This window comes from Macrobrachium nipponense, chromosome 4, assembly GCF_015104395.2.
Source record: "Macrobrachium nipponense isolate FS-2020 chromosome 4, ASM1510439v2, whole genome shotgun sequence".
NCBI lineage: Eukaryota > Metazoa > Arthropoda > Malacostraca > Decapoda > Palaemonidae > Macrobrachium > Macrobrachium nipponense.
Window position 1 is genome coordinate 40,275,121 of NC_061100.1, and position 24,408 is coordinate 40,299,528.

Here is a 24,408-nt window from a genome sequence, read left to right on the forward strand (position 1 = left end):
AGTTGATAAATACAGTAATGAAACAAATGGCACTTCTTCCCAAAATATGAATAAAAACGCTGCATACAACTTCCATATTCGCGTACAGCGAAATTGACCAGAACAGAATACGGAAAATAGAAGAAAGTGAAATATGACAAATTAGATAAATGATGAATAAAGGAAGCCAAATCGATATTGTGCCCGTCATATTGTTAAGACTCTTGATTGACTAATGTTACTAACATTACACCGATTGTCTTGAGAGATTACGTGGATATGATACGTGGATATCTCCCTCCACTTTACAACTAACGTTAACACCAGCCTATCTGAGTCTCTGGACATATTTTATCATTTCACCTCATTTTACATTGGAAATGAGACACAAAAAATTTAGTCCAAATGCCAACCGCTGAGACTTCGTGAGTTATTCAAGCGCGGTTTGAAGGTGTTAACGGAGGAAAACAACTGTAAGAAAGTGCGGGAAGTTAAATGGAAGAAAACAGAACAGAACGGAGTACAGCAAAACGAATGAAAGAGGTTGTAGCTAAGGCCCGAAGCGGACGCCAACAAGAACGTAAGTATGCCTATAGGTCCGGGTTTCGATTCCCTGCTCTACAACAAGGCTTCCCCATATGGGAAATTTATTCTGGTGATAGAAATCATTTATCGATGTGGTTCGCATCCCACAATAGGCTATAGGTCCCGTGACTTGTACCCAATTGGTTCCTAGCCACGTAAAATATAGCTCACCTTCGGATCCAACCCTAGAGGGCTGTCAATCAGCTCAGTGGTTTGGTAAAATTAAGATATACTAACACCACTACGCCATTTTTGAGGGATCAGGGCCAGTGGTTCCCAACCTTGTCACTTGAGGCGCCCCTTGAGACAATGTTCTCATCCCAAGGAACCCCCCAATATATATATATTTATACATATATATTATATATTATATAATATAATATATATAACATATGATATATATACTATATCTATATTATATATATATAATATTATATATATATATATTATATAGATATATATATATATGTGTGTGTGTGTGTGTGTGGTGTGTGTGTGTGTTGTATCATCTTTCTAATAAACACAACAGAGGAGATTCAGCGCTAGAGAGATCTTAAAACCATGATTTTCACTCTTTAATGGAACTTGGCGCTACTGTCACCTACCCATTCCGTTCCTCTACATACCCAATCCCAGCCCACCGGCAGACAACCTTTTTACAGGGGGTGGGTGCCTGTCTCGTCATCCACTACTGTCACCCTTGGGGACAAACAGATCAAATAATCTCAAATATTATATATATATATATACTATATATAGCTTTATATATATATATATATATATAATATATATATATATAACCTTTTTATTTTATTTTCCTTGCAAATTCAAAAATTGAAAGAAACATTTTGAGGGCAAAAGTAAGGAACAGGAATGTCAAACCAGTTCACGCGCCCCAACATCTTGTTTCGACCGTTTGGATACAGGAGTGATGATTTGAATCACGCTTCTTTCCTTCTCCCTTTGTGAGTTTAACAACGAATATGGAAAAACATCTTGGTGTGATTTTAACAACACTTCAACAGGAGTGGAACTTGTTTATTCTCGTCATACATAACTGCAGCCATAGCAAATCCCTAAAGGGTTCACTTACACTTAATGGACAGAGCTCCTATGCTATTGACTTTACACCTCAGTCCCCAGCCTAATTTGACAGAAGCCATAACAGATAGTTGCTCTCCACCCCATGAAAGTTCACACATCTTGCTGACCTATCCCTTCTTGCCTTTCTATCCGACCTCTTTCCCTCCCATAGCTAAACCCTTCTGCCTCTGCGACTCCGCCCACACACACACACACACACCTGCAGGACCAACGGTCACCCTAACCCTCTTTACCCACAATCCTCTATTGTACTCCATTTCCCATACCTCTCTGCCAGCGTTCAATGACCTCTTTCAGGTAATTAATGAAGATTGGCAGTGGAGATGAAAGCACCCGAGGAGAATCAGCTAGCCTGAAACCAGATTGTGACCGGTTCTCCTCCAGCACGTATAAATATGCACTCTGCCCTGTAGACCTAGAACGCAGTACTATGCTGATGGAAGGGGTGTCACGTCCAACAAATCGGCCCTCCACTATCTCTAACCTCTGTCTTGATGCTGACTCCGGCTAGTCTCTTCCTGAACCCGCTCAACCTGCAAACTGGACAACGTATTGATATCCGCCTTGACAGTTCTGCCTTGAGCCCATCTTAGAAGCTCCTATAAGACGCTGACTGAAGAGAAGCATCTGTCTGTCAACCCCTTGGTGAAGCCCTGTTGGCAACCCCCATCCTTCTGTTGACACCCTGGCTCGGACTACACCCACAGATTAATGTAACTGAAATTGGAATTTGTTCTGTCAGCTCTTCCCCTCCTATTCCTAGCAATCATTCCCTGTTTCAACTGTTTTCTCATATTCCCATTCCTTAACATTCCCGTCTCTGTGTGAGCATAAAACTATTTGTGAAATTCTTGTCAGACAAGTGATAACCATTAACACTACCAACTCTGCAATAAGCATTGCAGTAATGTAATAATGAATGATTTTCCAGTCAAGAAATTTGCATACTTTTGCTCATTTGCTTACTTCAAAATTGCCACTGGTCTTGTGTTTCAACTTTGACTGCTTTGCAGATTCGTGCATAGTAGTGTTAATCTCATGAGTGCCACTGAGCCGGATAGCGTTCCTGTAATCATATCTTCTGATAGACTTTATAGAAAGATCGTTCATCAGTGGAGAAATTTACGTTTATATTCAATCCTTGAAAGTAACCAAGTTTTTCTATAACAGGTTCTCTTTACATTTTCTGTTCATCGCCTTGCATGCTCCCTCCAAGTCAATTTCAGCATTATCACACAAGGTGTAGATTTTTTTTAGAAGTCAATATTTTTAATTTCTCATATTTTTCTAAAAACCTGGCATGCACGCTATGACAATATATATATACATATATATATATATATATATATATATATATATATATATATATATATATGTATACTTATACATTTACACTATTCATATATGTGTATACATATATAAAAAGAAGTAAATCAAATATGCATATATTCAGCCTCCGGTTAATGTTATAAATTACCAAATCAGATGAACCGATTCTGAAATTTGCATTAATTTCCCATAAGTATTTTTATGTAACGGAAAGTGTAATGTAATTTTCGAATTACAGAACTCCCGCTATTCGGAATCGATTAGATCTGAATAAAGAAAAACTGGCATAATCGAAAAAATATTCGCATTTTATATCAGTTAAAAGTTAAACTTATGGCTTAAATACACTACAATGCCCTTTAAAAGGTTTTTCAAAATGTACCTGATATTTCTACAAAATCTATTTCTATTGTTTTTGCAAAATTAATTTCCGTTAGTTTGCTTTTGGGGGGTGGGCCTTTTGAATTTAGAAACCCTAAAGGGTAGCGAATGGAATGGAATGGACTACAAAATTTAGGACAAAGGCCTAGTGCTGGGACATTTGAGGTTATTCAGCGCTCGGAGTTAGAAACGAGTGTTAGGAAAGTGATATGGATGAAAGAGAACATGACCGGAGACATAGTAAAAGGAATGACAGGTGTTGCACCGGTTGGCCGAAGGGACGTTGCAAAGAACCTAAAGTAATGCCTACAGCGCATCGCATGAGGTGCATTGACGGCATTAACCCCCAACAGGATGTTCGTCGAAGGAATCAGACCCTAGCCTATCCTAGTTGACAGCAAAAATGTCTAGCAAATTTGACTGTCTATTTGAGGGTTCCACCTTACAATCACCGTTAAGCAATCTCAAATACAAATACAACAAACAAATGTTAATCTTACACATATGTAAACAGAGTACATACCCACAAGGTAATGGAAAAAAATATTACAAAGAAAACTCGGTTTTAAAATATTACAAAGAAAACCTGTTTTACACAGAATAACAATGATGAAAGGAAAAGACCTGTATTTGGTTTAAGATGGTTTTAGACGACTCTAGTCCTAGTCTTGTGTTATTTTTTTAGTAAAACCAATTTTCCTTTGTACCTTTTTTCTCCACAGTAAGTAGTTTGTTGGTTAATGCCATATACTCTTGTTTATATATATATATATATATATATATATATATATATATATATATATATATATATGTATGTATATATATGTGTGTGTAGAATCTACTGTCACTTTTTTTATTCAGATACATTGTGCCATTACAGTTGCATACATACACAGACACACTACACACACACACACACACACACACATATATATATATTATATATATATATACACATATATATATTTTTTTATATATATATATATATATATAATATATATATATATATATATATATGATGTGTGTGTGTGTGTGTGTGTGTGTGTGTAGAATCTACTGGTCACTTTTTTTTACTGATGCATTAAGGCTATTACAGTTGCATATAGATATATATATATATATATATATATATATATATATATATATATATATATATATATGAATGCAGACAAAAAATTAGATGTTTTGTGTCCCCTTACCTTTACTGAACATGCCGAATTAAGGTGGCGACAGAGCAACCTATCTATTATACAATGGTTTTATGATTCAACAACATACAAGGAAGGCAGAATTACATGCTTTAAAGGTGGATGAACTAAGGTACTTACCAAACGGCTGAAATTCGATTTCACGACGTCTATATTATGTTGTCGGAGGGTATGAGCAGTCTGACGTGAGATCTTGCAAATAATGCCCGCCATGATATCTGCAAACAAGAAAAGAAGGTTTCTAAGTGTTCAGCAAGAGAGCAAAATCGTTCTACCCCAACCATTCTCTTCTACTGCATTTCATATTTTTTCGGTGACTCCTTAGAACTTGAGTATGTCACATTCTCTCCAGCGTCCCACTGCCCCTCAACAATAGTTACAATCAGTTTTGACCCGTAACTTGATGAGCATTCTCATTACCATATTGTCACTCTTATCAATTCAAAATTTACGAAGCTGTACCTGCTGAACCATGTAGTACCTTGTGGGATGAGAGTTCAAACACACTATTAACGTGTGTGTGTGTGTGTGTGTTCCGAAGCATGAAATATGATGGTGAATGATTCATTAAGTAAATGCAAGTGATAGACAGATCGAATGGAGGCGTGATTTTACAAAAGATACACAGCATTAACATCTCCAAAGTACTATCAGCTTGAAGTGCAGAAAAAAATAATACACCAGACTGCGGGTGTACGATACAGCATCAGTGTAATGTGTTCATAATATAAAAGCTAAGTAACTCCCACAGTCTTAATTTCCAAAGTTCCTGTAAAAAGTGAGATTCTTACCAGTGCAATAGCTATAACTGATATAACTAAATATAATTTGTTACAGCTATTTGTTCCATCCCAGGTTTTTATTGTAAAACTCGTATCTAGTATATTAAAAAAGCATAAACTTGTCGCTTAAAAAACACTGAATGTAACGTATCCCTTGAATTATTCCACTGCTCTGTAAGTCACACCAAGGACTAAACACCATGTTATCCGTCACATCGTGACCTAGACCTATAACTGACGAAACCACAGTTACTAGTGTGTAATGCCTCTAGGCACAAGTACAATGAAATACGTATAGAATTTAGAACAAAGGCCAAGCGCTAGTACCAATCAGGTCATTCAGCACTGCACGGGAAATTGACAAAAGTAGGTCTGAAAGGTGTAACAGAAGCAAAACCTCGCAGTTGCACTGTGAAACATTGCTAGGAGAGGACGGATAACAAGATTAAATAAAGATTTTATGAATAAAGGTACAGAAAAGGAATGGAAGGGGTTGCAGGTAGAGACCGAAGGGACGCTGCAAGGAATCTTTAGTAATGCCTACAGTGCACCTTCTGATGAGCACTTACTGTACTACCCCTTACGGGGTATACGTGGACTTCTGAACTTGTCACATAATACTAGACCTAAAAGTATCATCACACTTTACTTGTATCCACCATTTATCTCGCTAATAGCAGGAGAAAAAACTCAAGTCCCTCATATTCGTAATTTGCAAGAACTCGTGCTAGCATTTGTCCAGCTCAATCTAAAACCACAACAATATTGTACCCAAAGACGCATTTGTTTTACGCAATAAAAATAAAGAGCTTTGTAATGCTGTACCTTTCTCGAACTGACTATTCTTTAAAAATGAATTCAGCACTATTATGTTTTATTTGGTCTAGAAGACCTGGATAATTTTCACTTTTAGACATAAACTAGACCTATGGTCTTAGGCTATCAAGCACTGGCCTCATGCACAGAGCACTAGCAACCTTCTCGGGAACATAACATTCAAAATTATAAAAAATATATGCGAAATGAATAGAAATAAAACGTATTCTTTGGGCAATTAAATAAAATGTGCAGTGAAAGTGTTGCTTTTGAAGAAGACAGACACGTGTTTACGGCAAAAAACGGGTCTGCCCGTGAGAGAATTAGCATCATTTGGTGCCATTATCGTCATGGTATCACAAAGGCCAGAACAAAACTATCCATGCTATAAAACTAAGAGAAGCGCTGTCAGACGAGAACAGTTTCTGCCACCATTTTTTGTTTCCACTGATGCTAGTTTATCCGCAGCTGCAAGGAATGGGAGACATTAGAGAAGACGTCCTCGGTCATCTCTCAACTAAAGACCGGTAAATTTGCTACAGGAAAACTTACTATCCAATATGTCCCAAGTTAAATCAGTACAACAGGAGTATGGCTGACATGTACTATTGGTTTATATTGTATAAAATTCCAGAAACTAATTAATCGTTTTGTTCTGTTGAAAAAATTACAAGTTTTAGCAAATGCTGGGACTACAACACAGGCTACACAGTTTTGTAAGAAAGTTCTGCGAATGGTTTCAGTTGTCCCTTGGTTGTACGTTTTGCTATATAAATTTATTTGCGAAATGGGTAGCATTTAAGAATAATGGTTTGGTTAAGAGCTTATTAGCTGTACCCTGGATTGCATAAGCACAATTTGGTGTTAGCACAGTACACAGGCCTATATTTATATCCATACAAACTAAGAAAATGCCTGAAGGAATATATCATTCTACGATCAATTTATTAAGTATAAGTCAATAAAATGTTAATTCGGATTTTTTTAATTTAATTTCAATTCAGTAAGTTGTCAGTTATGACATGATGCCACTTTTCCCATTACCTAAGCCTAAGCTCTTTACATTTCAAAAGCATTACATTCAATACACAGGTAAATAGGTCTACCTTTTCAAAATATACGGTAGCTTCTTTCATCTGAAATTTTTTTAAAAATCCCTCTCTGAATTTCCCAGACCCGGGGGTCACAAAAGAATCATTAAGTTATCTACAATAGTACCACAGCCTACCAAGATTACTGTAGTAAGATTACTCTGAATACGAGTAATCTTACTACAGAAACCGGAACATTATAGGCCTAGACCTCAATATTGACTTGATACAACGTAAACAGATCTGATCATAAAATCTATTATGAGTAAAAAAAAAAACAACATTAAAAACTCACCAAAATAAAGGAGAATCCAGGTCATGGATTTAAAACAAGTAGGCTATGCACACTATGTAGTTCCAATTATCGCCATCAAAAGAGAAAAAATCACAAAAGAAACCTATTACCTCTTACCTATATATATATAGTATATATATATATATATATATATATATATATATAATATATACATATACATACATACATACATACATCTACATACATATATATATATATATATATATATATATGTGTGTGTGTGTGTGTGTGTGTGTGTGTGTGTGTTTGTGTGTGTGTAATTACCACAATCACAATGTCCTTGTAATTGTTCACTTACTTCTCACCTTTTGGATACGCTTGTCACTTTCAAAGCGTATGATCCAAATGAATAATAAAGTGAAGACATTCATTAAGCCTGTGGGAGGTTGAGGAAATCGAAATGTTGATTTAAAGACGGGATTCCACCGAGGCAACACAGGCAACATGTAGCATGCGACTGACTGGTTTTCCAACAAGTATGTTGAATGGGGCTTTCAACCAGGAGACATGTTGCCTGCGACAAGGCGACACCATTGTTGCTTGTAGCAATGTAGCATGCTACATGCCATGTTGACTGTTGAATGCCACAAAATCTTTTCCAGCAATTCAACAAAAACCAAGCCATTTGTCAACCAATAATAATAATAATAATAATAATAATAATAATAATAATAATAATAATAATAATAATAATAATAATAATAGCAAGAACAGCTCCTGTGACCTGTTATTGCTGTAATGCCTACAAAAGAAGGCTGATAAAATATGACCTGTTACTCGAATGACTTATTTACAACAAAAAAACTCATATAAATTACTGCCAAAGCTACGATAAAATTTGGAATAATGGAAATTGTTTATTTATGTAAAATTAAAAGTTAAATATCCAACGCCAGCATTTCCTCCTTTAACAAAAATCGTGAAGATTGATTACTCATGAGAGAGGAGAGAGAGAGAGAGAGAGAGAGAGAGAGAGAGAGAGAGAGAATGCCCGTTTCTAGCACCATCTTTTGTGTGTGTGTATGTGTGTGACAGAGATAGAGAGAGAACAGCCAACGAGGGCATTTGCCACTGCTAGTACGAGAGAGAGAGAGAGAGAGAGAGAGAGAGAGAGAGAGAGAGAGAATCTTCCCTCCAAACCGACACACATGCGTGAGTGAGCAGTACGCAAGTTCTTGATTTTTTTTATTAGTTAAATCTCTCTGCTAATCCCTACAGTGCATCTAGTTTAGCATGGCTATTCTTGTACTCTGTCAAGCATATATCCCATTGAACAGCAAGTTTCCTACATCTTCTATAAATAAATTCTACGGCTTTTTCTTCCGACCAATTCTTGTTTTTCAACATCGAATCCTTCCCCCGGCTGGTGGGAAGGCGTTCAACACTAAGCAACAGGCTATTGTCGCATGCCACACACTTGCATGCTACATGTTGCCCTCTGTTGAATTGGTGGAAACACACTTGGCATATGCGGCAATGTGGGGTGCCTCGGTGGAATCCCGCCATAAGGGGCATTTACACAGTAAATCAGTTTGTCCAACCCGGTTTCCCAACACATGTTTGAACTCTGAAGTGAAATGGACTGTGTACACGGGTTATTTGGCTGGCCAACGCCCTTGACAAACGATTTGCAGGATGTCAAGCTCGGATTGACTTTTGTGGGCGGGGCTTAAGTTATCCAAAAAAAAAAAAAATGCTCGTGTGAACGATCGGCAAACATGATCAAACCTCAGTAGCTATCAAGGTGGGTATAAGAACTTTCTTTAAGTACCTTAGTAGCTATTTGGAGCTTGACTAAGAAAGACTGACTATGTTTCCCGTCTCAAGTATGAATACTGATTAAAATAAAGAGGAATGAGATGGAATTTTTTTTCATTTGTCCTTAAATACAAAGAACATACAGAATATTTCAATAAGACGTCTAGAAACAAGGGATTATCTGCTCTTCAGGAGATAAAGAAATTTATAGCTGCTCACGGGACAACGTTTTAAGAAAATAGATAGTCATCCTCATGTTTGTCTCCTTGTACTTAATAGACGGAATGAAAGCCTCAGCAGATCTAAATATGCGGTCTCGTCCATTCTCATGTAACTACGCCTGTCCTGTGGCTGTGATCTCAAATCAACAAACAAGTTTGCAAGAGAATTCTGATCTCTATAACAACCAGTTTCATCTCCACTTAATCTTTTTTTTTCCTTAGTGCCACCGGTAAACCAATAGCGATAACAGTGCCTTGGGCAAGAGGCATCTTTGCTTCTCAAATGAACGACTCGCAAAGGTTGGATGTAAATTTGGTTTGGCCGTGAGGCACCTCTTCAAACCTATTGGCAAACAACTTGGGCAAATCGGGCTGGACAAACCGTTTGACTGTGTAAGTGTCACTTAAATTAGAGCCAACTGCCTATAACTGTAACCTAAGGCCCAGGTTCTAATCCTTGACGGGGCAGGTACATGTATCAGATATAATTCCCCTCGAGTGTAGGTTATTTTCGTGGTATTTAGTTTTTGATCGAGTAAATATAGAACATAGGCCAAACAAAGGCCAAGCGCCGAAATGGAAATTGACACTAAAAGGTTTGAAAGGTGTAACAGGAGGAAAACCTCGCAGTTGCACTATGAATCAAGTGTTAGCAGAGGGGTGGAAAGTAAGACGAAGAAAGAGAATATGAAAGGAGGTACAGTAAAAGGTACGAAAGTGGTTGCACCTAGGGCCCGAAGGCATTCTGCAAAGAACCTTAAGTAATTATAGAGTTTGATATGAAGTGAAATTTGTGCCTTAGTATATGAATTTTTGTCATTTATACATGTGAAGTTTTTGAATTCACATATGTTAAGCCACGGATAATTAATCTAGAATTTACTATGCCTTTGATTAACTTACATTCAAAAGGAATTATGAATGATCAGTGCATCAGCGCCAGTCAAGATTTGAGACTGGGCCTTAGGTCATCTTACGTGACCGTTGGGCTATCGTAGAAAGGAAAAATATGCAAAGGAGTGAACGAGGCGTGTTCAGTGGTCCTAAAATTGCTAAAACAAAAAATGGTTACTGAATAAATGTTCAGGTTGTATATCCGCTGCCGTATTATAAAGACCCACGCATACATTAACTATTTGATGTGCAAAGTTTTCCCTTGTAATAAGTAACCTGGCCGCAGTATATCCTTTTCACAGTCGCTTACTCCGTCCGAGAACGATGAAAGTTGTTCGTTTTAAGAATGATATATGGGTGTGTATCAGACCGATCAGAAAAAGACTTTTTCCATTACATCGCGTTTTGTGATTCATTTGACTTTGCCCCAAGTCTCCTAGACTGTGTTTATAAATAAGAGACAATCATCGATCAAATATGAGAAGGAAAAGTTAGTTCGATGTTGACTAACAACGCTCACGGTTATTTTGGACTGCGCTGGCCTTATGCCAGGCACGGCTCTTGCTCATATTAGCAGCCGGTAAAACAACGGGCTAGAACCTGTGCTACCAGCTAAGGCTAAACCAGTGAACCTTTTGATACAGGTGCGTACATTACCATTACTAGCAGACATAACGCCCATTATAGTAAGATTGTCAGTTTTAACGCCAGGAGTCGCTTCGACGGTTGCTGTGCAGGATAGTGTTTTGTTTGAATTTTCAGTTACGGTTCAAGGGACGGAGGCATAACGCCCATTAGGGGTTGGGTGGGGGGCAGGAAGTATGATGAAACCCCATTATAAACCATCTTTGGGGTCCCCACTATAACCCTGCCAAGTTTCATGCCCATCGGACCAGCCGTTTGGCCGTGATTGAATGACAGACGGACGGACAGACATAAAGCCCATTATAGTAAGATTAATCAATGCATTGTTTATCATTTACTCTCTCTCTCTCTCTCTCTCTCTCAGTCTAACAAGATTGGTTACCTTAAAAGTAAAATCTCCCTCATTTTCGAATTCTAGTCATTGGCATTTTTTCAACTGGATTTTAAGTAAAAAAAAAAATAAAGAGTGGACACACAACGAATCCTCCACGAATGTAGACTGGAAGTTGAATATATGCGCTGGGACCTATGAGGTCATTCAGCACTGAAAGAGAAACTGAGAGCAGAAAAGTTACGTATATCTTGGTTTAACCAGACCACTGAGCTGATTAACAGCTCTCCTAGGGCTGGCCCAAAGGATTAGATATTATTTACGTGGCTAGGAACCAATTGGTTACCTAGCAACGAGACCTACAGCTTATCGTGGGATCCGAACCACATTGTATCAAGGAATGAATTTCTAATCACCAGAAATAAATTGCTCTGATTCCACATAGAGAGCATGGGAAACGAACTGTGACTACCGTATCGGTAGGCGAGCACACAACCCACTCATCCAACGAGGAGCTGAAGCTGAGAGCAAAGAAAGTTTTAAAAGTGCAACAGGAGGAAAAGCCCCGCTGTTTGCACTATGAAAGGCGGCATCAAATGGGCGCAAAAATAGGGGCGAAGGGACTCCGCAAAGAACCTTAAAAGTAATGCCTATAGTACACAGCTTGAGGTGAACTGACGCCACTACGCACTTATGGAAAAGAAATGTAGATTAATGAAATCAGTTTTAATCACGAATGTACGCTGATGAAACTGATCCTCGGAACTAAAACCTCTACACAGCATCTGTGGACTGTTAAACTTGGTATGCTCAAGGCTTCCTATAGAAGCAACTTACAATTTAGGTCTGTTGGTTATTAATAAACAAGAAAGGCTTGGAAAATTTAAAAAACTACGGCCATTCAAGGAAATCAGATTAAACCAGACATTTCTTTGGCACCAGAAGGACGTAGAATTCGTTTGCTTTCTTCTGTGTACCCCAGTTAGTATAAAGGGAGTGATATTATTAATATCAATTTTTATTTCTAGTTCAGAATCCTTCATATATATATATATATATATATATATATATATATATATATATATATATATATATATCTATGTATATATATATATATATATATATATATATGTACTATATATATATTTATATATATATTTTTTATATATAATATATATATATATATATATAATATATAATATATATATATATATATATGATATATTATATACATGTTTAGGTCTTCCAACGGGAGTTCATCCATGATTCAGCTGATAAGGTATAACATAGTAGTGATCAGAGTGAGGATTTTCCTTAGCCACACTTCTGAAAGGGAAAATTACTTAAAAGTACTGCTACGATACATCCTGTAAATGCATCAACTGATCCTGATGATTTGTATAAAACAAAAAAAGTAGTACCAAGCATCCATTTACAATAACCTTAGCAAACATGTTAGCAACATGTTTCACTTCAATTAACGCAGTGCAAAGCTATAGATATATAAGGATAATTCCTAAATGAAGTAATTACCCATAAACGTAAAGCTCGAAGGACACCTGACCCAGAACCTTCAAATACCTATCCTACAACCTGTACAAGCGGTATATTCTTTGTGGCAACAATCCCACTTTAATGCGTACATTAATGGTGCAGCAATATTTTCGCCAAGTAAACACCGTATAATTTTACGATCCCAAGTCCCCAGACAAATCCCAATATTCTGTGAGTTTTTGTTTTTTATTCGATTAGCATGATTCATCGATCATCAAAATACAAAAACGCCTGGAACTCCTACCGAGTCATTATGTTCTGAGGTTCAGAAAATGGTAGTCCATATGGTCATTCATTCACTTCATCAAATCATTCAAGAACACGAGGAGTGAGAATAGAGCTGAACCTAACAAGTGGCTTAAGCATAAATAAATAAAGTTAGTACAGTCACGTAGACATCATGGCACTCTTCCATCAGAGGATATGAAGTGTAATTAGGGTTCTGAGGCATGTTTACACACACACGCATAAATAAATATATATATATATATATATATATATTATATATATATATATATATATAGTTTATATATTATATATATTATAGTAATATATATATATATAATATATATATATATATATATATACAAAACATCCATTTGGAATCTTTTTATTTTATTTTCCTCAACCAAACTTGAAAACTTATAGGAATAACTGACGGAGTAAAGTATGGGAGAATTTGAATAGGAGGAAAAACAAAAGAACTAGAGTAGAATGCTTCATGTCAGAATCAAGTACAAGTGACCCCTTCTTGTTTTGACCATTTAGAAAACCATGAAAATATTTTTCACTTAGCCTTTTTCCTTCTGTTTCCTAAACGAAGCGAAGATGGAAAACATTCTTAATTTCACTTTAACATGTCAAACAAGATTTATAGCCTGTCATCCTCTCGTCAGACAGCTACCACCCATATGCCAAATCCCAAAAAGGGTCAACGACTCTTAAGGGACCAAAGCCCCTTTTGCCATTGTATTACAGTCCCCAATCTAATTTGACTGAAGCCATTAACAGACAGTTGCCTTCCAAGTCACAAAAGTTCACACTGTCTCTTTTCACGTGAGATTTATCGTTGTTGGGGCTAGTACCATTGTACTCTGTCTTCCACCCTTCCTCTTCCGGCATCCAATGAACCTTTTCAGGTAGTTACGAGGATTAGCAGTGAAGATGAAAGGACCCGAGGAGAACAATTCAGCCCAAACAAGATGCTACCAGAATCCCCATGACTGGGTAAAAATATGGCCTGACCTGGCCTACAAATTTGCATTTTGCCCTAGCCACAAACTGCGGTACTATCCTGTCAGTCATACCCAATGACTCAGCCTGCCACTTTCCCTGACCTGTATCTTGATGCTGAACCTAGCTACCCTCCTCTACATCTGCTCTACCAGCAGACTGAACTCTTGTCTAAACATCTGCCCTGACAGCTCAACCAAAGTGCTCATCCTTGAAGCTCCAGTAGGACTCCGACATATTAGAAGCGCCTCCCTGTTGATTCCTTAGTGAAGCCCTGCTAGTGACCCACATCCTTCCGCCGACACCATGGCCCTGACTACGCCTGTCTTGTCCATGGACTAAGGTAAGTGAAATTGGAAGTTGTCCTGTTGGCCCTTAACCTACTGTTCCTAGCACTCATTCCCTGTTTCAACTGTTTTCTCATATTCCCAATCCGTGATATTCGTCTATGACTAGAGACCCACGTGAGTTTAAGTAACTGCGAATTTCATGTGAAATCAGTGATATTAGCATGCGCTACTTTACTTACAGCAATACTCATTGCATTAACATAATCTCAAAGGATTTATGAATTGAGTACCTTGCATAATTGTCACTTCCCTTGTATCATTTTATGTTAGTTTAATGTCATTGGTATTTGTATTTCAACTCTGACTGCTTTGCAGATTCATGTAGACTACACTGTTGTGTGCCTCCTCCTGTCGATCAACAATGCCATTCAACGAGTTCTGCTGGTGCCAAATCTTGGGATCATATCCCCAAGATTTCAGTAGGCAATTAGGCTCACTTACAGTACTCTACTGTGTAGTGTTAATTAATGTTGTTAGCTTTAAGTTCTTGATCTGTATTTCATGCACCCAAGGGATCCCATAGGATTGGTGATTCTGCCTGCAATTGGGTGGCACCTTTGTTTTGCTATTGTGCATATCAGTGTTAATGCCACAAGTGCCACTGAGTAAGACAGTGTTTCTGTAAATTATGTCTTCTGATGGTAACCTTATAGAAATTATATTATATTAGTGGACAAATTACATTTACATACAGTCTGATGAAAAGTAAGTTTAGTGTTTTCTATAAAGGTTCCTACACATTTCCGTTCCGAGATTGCATACCCCTGTGGTCAGCATTGTCGTTTTTGCACAAGGCTTATTTTTGAGAAGATTCAAATGTTAGATTTCTATAATTAAAACTTGATAACCGCCACACAAACTATGACAATATATATACTATATATATATATATATATATATATATATATATATATGTGTGTGTGTGTGTGTGTGTGTGTGTAATACAATATTTGCTTTAGAAAGATTGAATTAAATCCATTTGTACAATTGTTGACCAAAACAAGTGAATTAAGTACCTGGTACTTAATGTCTATGGTGGATAGCAATACGGGTGCAGAAGAGCGGGAGAGTAGCAAACTCATTCCAAAAGACAAGCCAAATAAAGTAGAAAGGCATCACCATCTGAAGACCTTGGCTACCTTTGAACTCTAAAGCATTGGTTGTGGTATTTTGAGCTGCCTTCGCCATTGTATTGACAATCAGTATCTCAAAAAAGATCAAGTTACAATCCCATAGAAGACTTCATAGCTTACACATGTATAATTACATCTATTACAGGTACTGCATTATAAAAGAAAGTCGAAATGGTAATCCCGACCCTTCGAGACTTCAAGTACCAATTACCAGTGGTGAGAGAAAAGTTGGTTCAGGCTGACCTACCATCGCTACCCTGTTTTTTATCAAATGCAGAAACAATACATGGATGCACATTGCGCTTTGAAAACCAAGACATAACTGCAAATATTGCTTTCATCACACAAAGATACTCACTAAGAACGTGAGAAATATTTATAACCTGTCTAGAACCGAGATTGCGTATTTCGAACAATGGGTGGAAAAATTAAGAAAGAACGAAAGAGTGATGTCTAATCTAGGAAGAGAGAAAATGGCCTCTTAAAACACAGGAAAGTTTAAAATCGAAGATTGGTGATTTTTAAAAAAATCGTCAGTGAAGGGAAACAAAAAAAATAATAGATTTGCATTTTTCGTCTTTTTTTTTTTTCTTTTTTTTTTGGGGGGTCTTTTTTTTTGGGGGGGGGTGGGTTGGACTGCAACTTCGTGTAATAAAATCAAAATAAAAGTTGCCGCCATATTCATCGTACCTACTACATCATAACTGATAAAAAAGAAAAAGTCAGATTCCTTATAGCTTCTATGCGATCCAACAAATTATCCCCTAAAGCAATATGATTTCCTGGTTCCTGGTAGCCCACGGTCCAGATACAATATATAAAATTAAGCACTAGAATGCAAGAGGTTATTAGGGAACCAGGCGACTAACGTCATTGAATCTTCCATAATTTGTTGATGGCAACTCAACGAAGTCTTTCGTTACCTCTCCCCAAGGCAGGACGGCCCCGGGAGGATGATATCCCTTCTCTCTCTTCCTCATGAGCCTACTAACCGTAACTAACGTCAAGATCAGTCTTCATGCAACACCCGCAGCAGAAGGTAATAGGTGAACGCTCTTACTTAAACAGCTCTTCATCCCGTAGTCTTTATATCAATTACAGATTCTAGTTGTTGTTGTTGAACATTATTTCAACGCTTTTTATTCCTTCATTCTGTAAGTTACGAGCCTAATTCACTCGTACATGCTGGCTTCAAGAAGACTAGCTCATAAGTTAAGCTTTATGATAAATAAAAATAACGCAGAGTAAATAAATCCTTAGTTCAAAGCCGAACCGTGCTTTCGTGAATTTAACATCGAATTTCAATTATCTTTTATCTTAAATGGAATTTTCCTGGCTAAATATCATTTTTTTTTTTCAGGTGAACAATATGGTAAATTTCCATTCACACATCACCATCCTGTTTACTGCACTCCTAGGCAACTATGAAGCAGGTGAGAAGTATCGTAATTGCTTTTATAAAAACTTGGGGTTGTGATTTCTGGCTTCCATTGGGACCTGCGTAGAAAGAGCAATAGGATACCCGTCGAATTGGTCCTTGCAGTATATAAATATGTTCTAAATATCCCTATGTACACCAGTTATGTAAATGTCGGAAAGACAATTTTAAGTTTCTGCCGGCGATCGCTGACCAGAAAGAGCATGAGTTTAACCCCAGAAGTCGCTATATATCTACCACTTAAAGTGAAAAGATTGTAGGGATCGAGGAAAGTAGAAGCGACGGTCAAGTTTCCGTTGTCATCATAGAAAAGCTACCAATACGGAACAGAATGAACACTCCATGTAGTACGTGGGGAAAGGAAGTAATTACCGAAACAGCCAGTCTGTACTTTGAGTAACTTCAGAAACCTAGTATTGGAAGGAACACTTCACTGTATCACACGCTCATATTGATTTGTAATGATTAAGTGACAGGCTCGGTGAACCGCTTAATTAATGTTGCTCTTATTTTCAATGGATTTTAGCCTATAGGTCGGGAGTTCCCAACCTAGGGTAGCTACTTGTACCCCCAGTGGTACATTTGTAATTTTATGGAGGTATTTGGGAGCTGAGAGAATAGCCATTACTGTACAATACACGATGCAATCTGCATTGAGATTGCACAATGTGGTATCTGTTTCTCTCTCTCTCTCTCTTCTTTTCTATTTTAGTAAGAAAGCTTTTACTTAAGTTTATATCAAGATAGGATGAATAACATTTTTTTTTTTTTTTTTTTCACAATCTTGGAACTTTCCTTGGCTGTAATCTGTACCCGTGGAGGGCGGCACCTTGGCTCTGGCTTGTTACTCATTCCTGCTGACACTCACAGCTAAAAAAATTTCATAGTTTTTCTTTTTCATCGCTAATCTTTAGGGCTACACAGGAATCTATAAAAATTCCCAAGGGGTACAGAAGAACAAAAAGGCTGGGAACCCCTGCTTTAGGTGTAACCTTTCCTGTTAAATGATAGCTACGGTTGATTATTAAATTTTAAAAATAGAGAAGTTTTACATAATTTAATATGAAATTTTTACAGCCTTCGTTTTTTTAGGTTAATGGTACCTTATGGAGGTCACAACAGTCTGCTTACAAGATATTATTTAGTTTGGCCGTTTCTTTCTGCAACCCACTATTCATAAGAATTTCATCTGCTTCCGTTCTTCCAGAATCATACCACCTTTTCTCTAACAATTAGCGAGTCCAAGATGATTCCCATTCAGTATCTAACAGTACTATATACCTAAAGTTGCAAATGTAGAAAATCCCTCAATAATAAAACGAGACGTTAAGTAATATCCTCACAATGGAGTTGCATTCTAGGACCTCCCTTAATATCATCATCACTTCTGATAATTTGGGTACTTAAAATTAAGCCAGAATGCAAATGAAAAACATCTCAAAAACCAGATACATAAAGCAAGGTAAATGTTTATGTTTAAGGCACGTGTCGGTGCTAATTATGAGAGCATTAATTAATTTGCAAACCTAGTGCCTACCTATGGTATTTATCAAAATGATAAGAACTCAAGATACTGCCCGACTCATTTCGCACAGAAGTATTTTGCATGCTTAAAGATTTTATGCTTCTTCATACAAGATTCCTCAAAACTGCATTTGAAAGCTTCAATTTGTGATTTAATATTTATATAATATTTATGTTCCATACTGAGTATTGGGAGAATTTACCCCCAAGTGATCAAGAGATTTTTTGATAAAAAGAAAAAAAGGAAGCCCCATCTCTTCTGCTTTTAACTTAAATGTATCTAAAATATGCAATCACAGAACAAATGCTTCCTTTCGATTTTGAAAAAGGCCCTCAACTTTTAAGCAAGCTTTTACAAGTAGAACAGTAATTGTGTATCGAAAGAGGGCGTGACGGGCTGTATTGCCCTGGAGGAAGCTAGACACACTTTCACTTTGGGCTCAACGAAAATAACCCAATAGGTAAAAAGAGTATAAAGTCGCCTTATGGCGAAAATAAAGATGGGAAGGCATAACAAGAGCCGCTGATCAAACAAATATCTATTACCCAGTCGAATCGAGAAGGAAAAGAAAAATCGATAAGCACCACCAATAAAGTACGGAAGTGTGAAACAATCACCACCGCTCTTCGGTCCATTCCCACCAGTAAGGCCTGCCCACCATAGGAAACATTAGGCCTAATTAATAAAACATTGAGCAAATGATTTTGCTTGGATTTTACAGCATTTGCTTCATTTCCAATGAATAAAATAAAGCAAAGGCTTTTTTGCTAGTAACAAATGCTTACAGCTGATACTTAAGTTCAAGCAAATTCTCAGAAATTATCAGCAATTGCTTCATTTCCTATGAATAAAACTTGGCCACTGCTTATGCTTCGAAGTAATAGCTTACAAAAGTTTAAGGCAGCTCATGAGGTGCTTAAAGCCTGGTACACACTATGCCATCATGTATCAGCTACGTGATGCAGTAGTGGTGTTGTAAAAAATTAATAGCGGCCAAACTGTACTGCAACACTGCTCATTTGTTCTCGCAGTTCAACTTCCAACGGCAGGATGTCTGCTGATGATGTACTTTGCCAGGAGACTACTGTGGGGTGTAGTTGCTCTCTGTGCTGCAAAACAGAAACTTTTGAGGAAGAAACGTAGAACCTTGTGGTGTAAGCAATGGCTTTCTCGGCGACTTCTGAAGTGAAGCTTCTATGAGATTTTTTTGTAGCTACAAGTCGAAAATCCAATAGACTTTGAAAATTACACAAAATGCCAATCCTTGCATTTTATAAATTGTTGGAAAAAAAATTGAACCATATATTTGTAAGCGGAGCACAACTTTCAGAGGACGGCATATCACAGGAGCTCGTTCTTGCCAGCTGGAGGAGTTTATGCAAAGCCTCCAATAATCAACCAGGATTTCAAAACAGAGCCTCGGTCTAATCATCCCCGAAACTTGTGAAGTCATCAATAATGTCCTTAGGGAGGATTATTTGAAAGTAAGGTTCAAAGTACACAAATATTTTTTCTTATTACAAGATTGTGTGCGTATTTAATCTGGTGTCACATCTGGGTAACTGACAAAACACCATAACTTCGGAGCTCCATACTTCTGTGATGCTTTGATTGCAGACATTTCCCTGTAGAATTGTCTTCAGGGTGTGCAGCTTTTTAGTAATGTCTTCATTCCGCAATGTACAGTTTACAAAACTCGTTAACTCTGATTTTATGGTTTCCAAGCTTGCACTCCTGATGTTTCTCATCTTGCAATGCTTGCATTTGATGCTCCAAACAGATGGATGTTCCTTCAGAAATTCAATAAAATGTAATGTTAGTCCTTGTCCATCTAACACTGCGAGAATCATGATGGTAGATTTTTTCTTCAATTTTTTAAAAGGAAAACTCATCGAAATTGCTGTATGTTATTGTGTGTGCGTATACACTATACACACACACACACACACACACACACACACACACATATATATATATATATATATATATATATATATATATATATATATATATGATATATGTGTGTGTGTTTATTATATGGGGATATACACAAACACATACATATACAAATATATATGTCTATTATACCTATATAATACATTATATATACATTTACATATAATATAGACACATATACGTATGTATAATATAATTGTATAATATATACCTATGTAATACATACATATTATATATATAAAATACTTGTTGATCATAGAAAAATTAAATGTCAAGCAAGCAGCACATCTTATACTACATTATATAACAAATTATATAATGTTATATGGGCCTAATCATATGGGTCTAAAAATGCTAACCTCCCTATATTAACGATTTTATGGGCGATTCAAATCAAGACCACCGGTGGCCTCGTTCAAATCCCGGCCTCTTAAATTCAGTGGCGATTCTACCCCTCAAAAAATGGGGGGGCAACTCTGGGGCAAAGATAATTGTTGGGTGGGCATCATAGGAAGGGTGAGTGTAAGAATAATTACAATTTTGGAAACACTTTGAAACTCATGGAGGAATGAATTTGAACTAAAGGTAAAGGTTCATATATAATTTTGTTTGATTCCTAAGCAAAACAACTGTAAAGCATCCATCTGATATTTTACTTGACTTGCATGATATGAAAATTTAACATTCAAAACTATATACAGTTCCAAACAATACGCAAACATTAAAGAATGGTTTGTATGTATAAATATAGTACACATTTGAACCAAATAAAGAAAGGTAGTAACTATATGAAATTAACAGATATGCATGGGGCATGTCATGACAATTCTTTAAAGGTTCAGTTTACATTTCCTGTTTCCTGTATATTTACTGATTCACTCAATATGAGTGTTAGCAATATAACCAAATCATGTTGTGAGACTATACTCTGTTTTTTTTCATCTGTCCATCCACTTGTGGTGTTTTTGTATGGTAACACTGCGTCCCGGGCTTTAGATAGTTACGCTATGTGTAAGTTTTATGTAAATAAAAGGATATCTGGATGTACATTTGCAACTGAAAAGTGTTTTAATAATTTACTGTATGCGAATTACACCGTTAATATTCGAAATAGGATATTATCATAATCGTTTGAATGTAAGCTGAATGTAACTATCTAAAGCCGGGGGGGACGCAGTGTTACCATACAAAAACACCACAGGCGGATGGACAGATGAAAAAAAACAGAGTATAGTTAGTAGATATTGTTATATTTAATAATGATTAATTTTATGCATAATATTTCATTTAAAAAGTGGGGGGGCAAACCAGGGGTATGGCCAAAATCTGGGAGGGCAGCTGCTCCCCCCCCCCCCCCCCCCCCCCCCCTAGAATTGCCACTGCTCTTAATTTCTTACGGAGCGAAAAAAAAAGCCAGTTAGCCTATACGTCACCTGGCGACTTAACGGCTACCGTCTTCTATATGAGACAAGGCGGCCGGCTAGTCCACACAACCACTTATATATGGAGTACGTTAATTGTATCGTCGGTGACCAACACCGCCACATTGCATATGGGGAAAACGGCATAATGGGAAATGGTCATTCATACCATTAAACACAATGCTTCAGTTAAACAATCCCTTCTCCCAAAGTCCCAACTTACAACATCAAGTCACTGTTCCAAAGCAAGGATGGCCATGACATGAATAGACCACTATCCGCAGTTTAAACCTAACGATGGTGTTAATATTAACCTGCGTTTGTTGAAGTTAAATTGCGAAATATGAGCAAAGTATTTCAAAAGCAATGAATGAGATTTTCTTTCTTGGGTCATTGGTGAAAATTTTCCCGCCAAACGTTTGAAGGGCTAGCGATAACGGTTGCGTGCTCCGTCCCCCGAGCAACTAGGCCTATAGACCAAACACTTTCTTCTTTCTCTTGATATATTCTTTGATTCCTAAAGGCATTGGAGGTTAGTGTATAGGAAACTTAAAAAATGTCACCATTAAGACAATGAACCGATTACCATTTGAAGGAGAATTTGATAAAGCTAGGCCCTCCACTTGAAAACTAAATATACTACATAGTGTAGGCCTACTACGGCAGATTTTCAACCCTCTTTTTCTTTCTTCGCCATTAATTTACCGTCATTAATACTATCATAACAAAGATCAACCGACTAATTTTCATTTATTATGTCTACAGGCCTACTTTGAATATTCCATTCCCCAAATATAAATGGAACACTTTCCTTACCTCCAAGCTTTCACCTTACAGGACTCTGCTAACGGAAAAACAGCTGGATGTAAAGTATTAGCCCTAGGTTGAAGGAGATGTAATAAAACCTAGTCACTACTGTAAACCTGAGGGTTGCCTCATGTAGTAACCTAGCGCACAAAGGGTTTTGCACGCTCTGATGTGAGTGTCTCCGTTTTCTGCAAATGGCGGAATCATTGAAAGGATACCATGAAACACAAGACGACATGCTTGCCTAGTATTGAGTAGTAGTCCGTTTTGTTTTGCAACGGTAAATTTAAAACATTCGGTTGTCCCTTACAGTTTCCTTTCTTTTCAAAACCTAATCACTTATCAAAAAATTTCTTTTATTTTCATTTCCTCTCAGTTCTTGCCGCAATGGTTTTCCAAATTAACATGTCCGATAGGTAGGCGTTCACGAAGGAAGAGGAGCGGAACACTAGGTAATTGCTTCACTGATTGGTGGACACTGTCGACACTCGACAACACAGTCACACTGGATAGAGTTGCCTTGGAAGTTGGGAGTGGAATATATATATTATTATACAGTGTTGCCAGATTTTCACACCCTTGTTTCACTACTATCCTCGACCCCCGCCTCACTTTCCGTAGGACGATCGTTGTAGATAATGTTTGATGTATTAATTGTCAACTCTTCTGTTACTTTTCAAATTAGAACACTTTTATTGATATTGTAAACAATTTCCTTCATATGCTAGGAGCTAATTTCATCCATGATAAAAATGAGAAAGTGTTGCTGATTAGCAAATCTGTTCAAGGTGTGATAATTACACAAGCACGATACAGCGCTACTTTTTCAGCCGATCACCAAGTTCTTGCAGATTTCCTCATCGAAATTAAAAATTTCAACGTTCGAAATTGCCAAGTATGAAACAAAAGGCATGGCCGATGATGTTACATGTATTTTGAAAATGAAAGACTGTGAATTGGACCTAAGGGAGGTCCTCGACCATGAGAAATTATTTGCTTTTTTTTTTTTTTTTTTTTTTTTTTTTTTTTTCGCAATCAGCATTATGCTAGGTCAAACATTTGATCGTCTAGACATGAATGTATTGCAAAGGCTTCTTAGACAATGTTGTGCAAATGTTTTGCCAAAAATGCTGATCATTAAAGACTATCCAAACTTAAAGCTCAATTGTCTAAGTAGAAATACCTGTGGTAGCTCTCTAAAGAGGCCTAATTTCTAAGAAGCAGAGATAGCAATCTGAACTACGTGATCTCAGATGAAATATCTCCAGCAAGGGCATAACCAAAAATTATCTTCAGAGGATAGGGAGTGGGGTGGAGGGCATCGTTAGAATTGAAGGGTATGAAGCAGTCACCATGGAGTGGCGAACGCACAGACAAAACCATAGAGGCACAAAAGGTAAATGATATTATTGATGCTGATGTCTATTGTAGCTGAAACAACGAATTTTGCATTCTAATAAATAAATATTTCAAATATTGAAAAGCGTCAAGTACACAAACCTACGACAGAAAAGAGGGAAACCATTTCTTTTCATTCTACGGATTTGAAAG

The 24,408-nt window shown here is 37.1% G+C and overlaps 1 protein-coding gene across 3 annotated transcripts in view; it reads right to left on the reverse strand.

Annotated features, from left to right (window-relative positions):
* Window positions 1-24,408, reverse strand: part of LOC135210876 (collagen alpha-1(I) chain-like) — an 891,724-nt gene that overhangs the window by 817,934 nt on the left and 49,382 nt on the right. Inside the window, exons 1-2 of one of the 3 annotated variants that reach the window (XM_064243790.1) lie at window positions 22,867-23,344; window positions 4,707-4,804 (exon numbers count right to left, since the gene is read on the reverse strand). The exons of 1 other annotated variant lie outside the window; for it this stretch is intronic. The gene's annotated coding sequence lies outside the window, so the exon portion shown is untranslated. Of the gene's footprint in view, window positions 1-4,706; window positions 4,805-22,866; window positions 23,345-24,408 lie in introns of those variants that run through there. One more of the 3 variants, XM_064243791.1, reaches the window with a different exon arrangement.